The following is a 6192-nucleotide window of genomic DNA, read 5'->3' as shown; positions in this document are numbered from 1 at the left end:
CTGGGAGAGTGGAGGGTGAGTGGGTTGGAAAGGGGGAACTGATTACATGGATCCACATGTGACCTCTTCCCTGGGAGAGGGACAGCAGAGAAGGGGGGAAGGGAGACCCCGAATAGGGCAAGATATGACAAAATAACGAGGTATAAATTACCAAGGGCACATGAGGGAGGGGGGAAAGGGGAGGGAGGGAAAAAAAAAAGAGGACCTGATGCAAGGGGCTTAAGTGGAGAGCAAATGCCTTGAGAATGATTGGGGCAGGGAATGTATGGATGTGCTTTATACAATTGATGTATGTATATGTATGGATTGTGGTAAGAGTTGTTTGAGTCCCTAATAAAATGTAAAAGAAGAAAAGAGAAAAAAATGATTAGGGCAAAGACTGTACAGATGTGCTTTATACAATTGATGTATGTATATGTATGAACTGTGAAAAGAATTGTATCAGCCCCAATAAATTGTTAAAAAATAAATAAAACTACTAAAAAAAAAGATGGAAATGAAAGAAAAGGTCAAAGTGGATGTCAGAGAGAATCCTGAAATGTACTTTTGAACGTAGAGTAGATAAAGTGAATAGAAGAAATGATTAAGTCAAAGAGCTAAACAGAAAAATTTCAAAGGGCAGCTTGAGAAGACAACATGAAACATGATAATGAAATGTGTAAAGACATGGAGTTAGAAAATCAAGTGGGAAGAACATATTCAGCAGATCACAAGCTGGAATAACTGAAGGAAAATTCAAGTCTCAAATTGAAATACTCAAGGATTCAGTTGGAGAAATACTGCAGGGAGCATCAAAGAAGATAGGAGAAATTCAGTCATTGAAGCAAATAGAATTGGTTGACGTCTAACCATTTCATATGATCAGTAACCCATTTTATTGAAGGGAGAAGTCCAAACTGCACTGAAGGAATTAGCAAAAAATAAGTCTCCAGGAATTGATGAGATACCTATTGAAATGTTTCACCATGTTAATGCAGTACTGGAAGCATTTATCCATCTATACAAAGAATTTTATAATGCAGCTATCTGGCCAATAGACTGGAAGAGATTCCTACTTGTGTTCATTCCAAAGAAAATTGATCCTATAGAATGCAGAGATTATCAAATAGCATTATTGCATAAAGAAAAAATTTCAAAATCAAATTCAAAAACAATTGCAGGAGTAATATTGACAGGCAGCTGCCAGAAAGTCAAGCCAGACCCAAAAGAGGTCTTGGAATGGAGGATATCATTGTCCACATGAAATGGATCTTGGCTGAAAGGACAGAATACCAGAAAGATGTCTACTTGTGTTTTATTGACTATGCAAAAATCACTTGATGGCATGGATCACAATCAACTATGGATAACATTGTGAAGACTGGGAATTCCAGCACACTTCATTGTGCTCATGTGGGACCTGTATATAGGACCTAAAATCTGGAGTTGTTTCCGGGGAACAAAGCATATCACATGGTTTAAGATCAAGAAAGTTGTTAGTGTTTTATTCTGTCATAACATTTATTCTTTATACAAACAGATAATCCAAGAAGTTGAAGTATATGAAGGAAAATTCGACAACGGGATTAAAGGAAGGCTTATTATTGACTTGTAGATTATAGAACCTTGCTTGCTGAAAGGGAAGAAGACCGGAAACACCAGGAAGATCAAACATTACAACCCTCAGTATGGATTACACCTCAATATAAAGAAAACAAAAATTCCCACAACTGGATCAGTAAACAATATGATTATAAAAAAGGATATAATATTGGATATTAAGGATCTCATTTTTTCCCCACAATCAATGCTCATAGACACAGTAGTCAGGAAACCAAATAATGTATATTGTACTAAGCAATCTGCTGCACAAAACCTCTTTAAAGTATTAAGAGCTAAGATGTCACTTTGAGGACTAAGGTGCTCCTGACTCAAGTCATATGAAAGCTGGCAATGAATAAGAAAGACCACTGAAAAATGGATATGTTTGAGTTATGATATTGACAGAAATATGGAAAATGCCACTGACTATCTTTGAGGAAGAGGAAGTACTATCAGGTTGCTTCTTAGCAGCATGGAGGGTTGAGATTTGTGTCTGATGTACTCTGGATTTGTTACCAGGAGAGACCAGTCCCTAGCAAAAAGAGCATTGTACTTGGTAGAGCAGATTCAGCAGGAAAAAGGAGGACCCTCAGTGGGATGGATTGGCACAGTGGCTGCAACAATGGGTTGACACAGGACAATTTTCAGGATGTCCCAGGATGGTGTAGTGTTTCTCTTTGTTGTGCATTGTGTCACTATGTGTCAGAACCAATTTAACGGACCCTAACAATAGCCACATAGTAATTCCTTTTTTTCTAGACTTAATTTGTCTTGCTCTGGAAAAGAATATGTCAGAAAAAAGAAGAGCCAGAGCATGACTTGCAAAAAACACAACAGGGGCCTAATGTTTCAAAATTATTCATTACTAGGAGTGATGTGTAGTGGCTTATGCATTGGGCTGCAATCAGCATGGTGGACAGTTTGAAACCACTAGCCGCTCTGAGGGAGAATGACTGGCCCTTCTGCTCCCATCGCAGTGACAGTCTCAGAAACCCACAGGGGCTCGCTATGAGTCAGCACTGACTTGATGGCAGCATGTTTTTGAGTATGAACCATGAAGTTAGTAATGGTAATTACCATGTTCATTGGTGTTCTATTTTATTTAATATTTCAGGACTTGGCACACTTTTTAAGGATTTTGTTGCTAAGTATTTTAAACCATGGACCTGATGTCAACACTTTCATTTTGTAAATGCAGAAAATAAGGTAAAATGGAGATTTTTTTAAATGGCATTCCTAACATTTCCCAGCTATTTAGTAGCATGATCAAAAATCAGTGGTGTATATATATAATGAGTATTAATTAAAAAGATATATTTTTAGAGCAGCTTAGCAACCTCATCCTATTCTAAGACATCACCATGTTACTGGGAACATTGGATAACATATGAAAGACATTGTACTGATTCAGTAAGGACACCTAGGGTTAAATTTTGTGAAATCATTTCTTCCAGGCACTCTGGTTACTTCAAGTGCTGTTCAACTTGGATCCTGATAGCATGAGGCTGTTACACTAAAATGCCGTGCACAAGTGGAAAATCACCTACACTCTACAAAAGATAAACCACTCTTGCGTGATGATTTTCGCATGCTCTTCACCAGGACTTCTCATGGACTAGAGCAACATAACCAAGCTCCTCTTTGGTGAAGTGTGCCGGGCTGTTAACCACATCAGTGTAAACTCACCAGACCCTTAGCAGGAGGAAGATGAGGCTTTCTGCTCCTGTGAAGATTTACAGCCTCAGAAACTCATAGGGCAGTTCTGCCGTCCTTTAGGGTTGTTATGATTCATCAGAATTGACTCAATGGCAGTGAATTGTTGCGTTTGTTTGTGGTCTATCAAAGCGAGTTCATGTCAGATACAGCGATGCTTTGGTTATCCAACAACCCCATGCTCGAACTTTCCCCTACTGGAAAAGCAGAGTTCAAAAAAAATCTGCTCAGGGTCCGTCACTTTGCTCCGTCATCAATCTGGAAATGTGACTTGAGCAGCCCCGAGGACACGAAGGAGTCGCTACCTCTGTCACTCAGACAACATATAGTGCTTGTTTGTGTGCGTTAAAACATTTGTAAGTGTGCCTTTATTTTATTTTTGTACTTTATTTGTGTAAACTCTCGTAACCGTGGCTCCAGAGAAAGCTAGTGGTCCCAGCAGTAGAGCTAAGAGGAAGACTGTGAGAACCACCAGAGTTAAAGAAAGAAATCGGTGCGACATTCGAATCAGGTCGCCGCTTGTCTGATGTTGGGGATGACTGTCACATGGCTCAGTCGATATTATCCACCTTTTTGGCGGGGGGGATATGATCAAAGGAGATAATGTGAAATCATTAACAACTCAACCAGGAAGCCAAACCCTCGAAGCGGTTGAAAAGTTACTGTTCAATCGATACATCAGAACAACTCGTGCACAGAAGACAGGATATTGAGAAGGCTGAAAGTCCCATCGTGAAGCATGAACAAGGTGTGGGAGTGAGTGTCTGAGCCTCCTAGAGAGTTCAAGCCAGCCTGGCTGGTTTGAAACATCCCAGAAGTGAGCAGGCGTTCACAGTGCAGCGAGGCAGGGAAGCCCATCCAGCCCTGGCCGAATGTGCCGAACAGGTGGTGGCCAACGGTTTTGTACCCCAGCAAGTGTTCAGCTGTGAGGAAACAAGATTTTGGGGGCAAAACATGCCCCATAGGACCTTCATTAGTAAAGAGGAAACGGTACTGCCAGGCCGCAAGCCTAAGAAAGATAGCTCACTGTTGTGTGGAAATGCTAGTGGGGATTTTAAAGGGAAGCCCATATTAGTGTACCCTTCTGTAAACCCACGGGTTTTTAAACAACAAAACACAATGAAAAATAAGTTATTTTTATTTGCCGTTTGGTGTTTTGCTATTAAATGGTCTGTATTTATTGTGTTCAGATGTTTTAGGGGGTATTTCCACAACCTAGAGCTGTTAATTTTGTATTAAGGTCTTAGAAAAATGAATCTATAACTATAATTTTGGGGGCTCAGAACCAATTATTTGGTTTCCCAGGGGGGAAAAATCTGTTCATTTCTCAACTTTTCCAGTGTTCACACACGAATTTGGAACAATTTGAATTGGACAACCAATGCGGTTGGGGTTATATAGCTTCTCCAGGTGTGCTTAGTTCTTGATTTGTTGTTGTGGTGGCGATTTCCTTTAAGTCTTGCCCAAAGGCCTTCATCAGGTCTCCAGAATGTGAGGAAAAATGACAGGAACAAGGAGAGCCCCCAAAAGTCTTAGTTTCACTGTGATGTTACCTTACAGTACAGCTCCACCAGGGCTCTGTCTTTACAGCAGTTGCTCACTCTTAATAGCAGCACAGCCTGGCAAAGCTTATCTGTGTATTTAAATAGAAGCTGCCATTTAGTGGCTGTGAACATGCCTTTTTTGGCATGAAATAATCCAGGGAGGCTGGGAGGTGACTGGGGAGGGCGTTGAAACTTGAGTTCCTCACCAATAGGAATAATATGTTCAGGATGCTAGTTGGTGGGTCAATGGATATATTTAGATTACATTTCTTCTTTTTGGAACATTTCCTAATGAATAAAAAATATTAATTTTGAGCATTGCACCAAGCCAAATGAATGAAAACAAGTCATGAGAGCTATTTGAAATTCATCCAATTTCTAAGATTTAAAAAATATATGGAAAGTTTACCTGTTTGACACAGATTAAGAAACATTTCCATTTATAACTGCAGTGATTTTTGGGAGAGAAAATGCATCCCTAAAGTCAAGGTTATTATGAAAGGCACCATGCTAGGACTCATGATTATACAAAGAAATTAGGAATGAGAGGTAAATGGTCCTGCCCTTATATTTTTGGTGGAGAGCAGCTTAAAAAATTAGAAAAACTAATTATATGTAATTATGAGGTTATATAGATAATTCTGAGGTGTGAGAGAGTATACACTGGAAGATCTAATTCAGAGGTGGATCCAAATGTGTCCTCTTTGTGGATGGCTGCTCTAGGACACAGGTGCACCATCCTTTGCTATTACACAAAGCAAAAATGCAAATGACAAGGCTTCTGCAGCACGAGCAGCTAATAGCATTAGGCAGATACTTGGCTTAGAGCCAAAGCCCCCAGACAGCGGTTGCTGAGGCATGGCCATTTTCCATAGGGCCGTGTCCCTAAAATTAATCTCTTCCTAGTTTGCTGGGTCCCAGGCTGGCCCACCCCAGCCGGCTCATTGCAGCCTTGCAAGAACCTCTGATTCAGGTGGGAAGTGGGACAGACAGGTCAGTGCTGGTCCTGAGAAAAATAAATGGCAGTTTAAATTTTATTTTTACTCTGAAGGCTCCTAAAGCTTCATAAATATTTTCAACATTGAAAACATTGTTTTCCCTGGAAGTTATAAAAACAGGATATTTGAAGCATTCACAATTATTATATTTGTCAAAAGTCAAACTTTTCAATTGTATATTGATGGGTTTCTTTGATGAAATTATATATATATAATTAGATCATTATATCAATGGCTAGTGTAACACAAACTTAAATTTAAATATCCCCAACTCATCCTTTCTACCACTTGTCTGTCAGTTGTCACTATGGTGGCGTGTGTGTGGCTGTGATGCTGAACGCGTAGTCTCAGGTATT

This window comes from Tenrec ecaudatus, chromosome 9 (genome assembly GCF_050624435.1).
Source record: "Tenrec ecaudatus isolate mTenEca1 chromosome 9, mTenEca1.hap1, whole genome shotgun sequence".
NCBI lineage: Eukaryota > Metazoa > Chordata > Mammalia > Afrosoricida > Tenrecidae > Tenrec > Tenrec ecaudatus.
Note: the sequence above shows the minus strand (reverse complement) of the source record.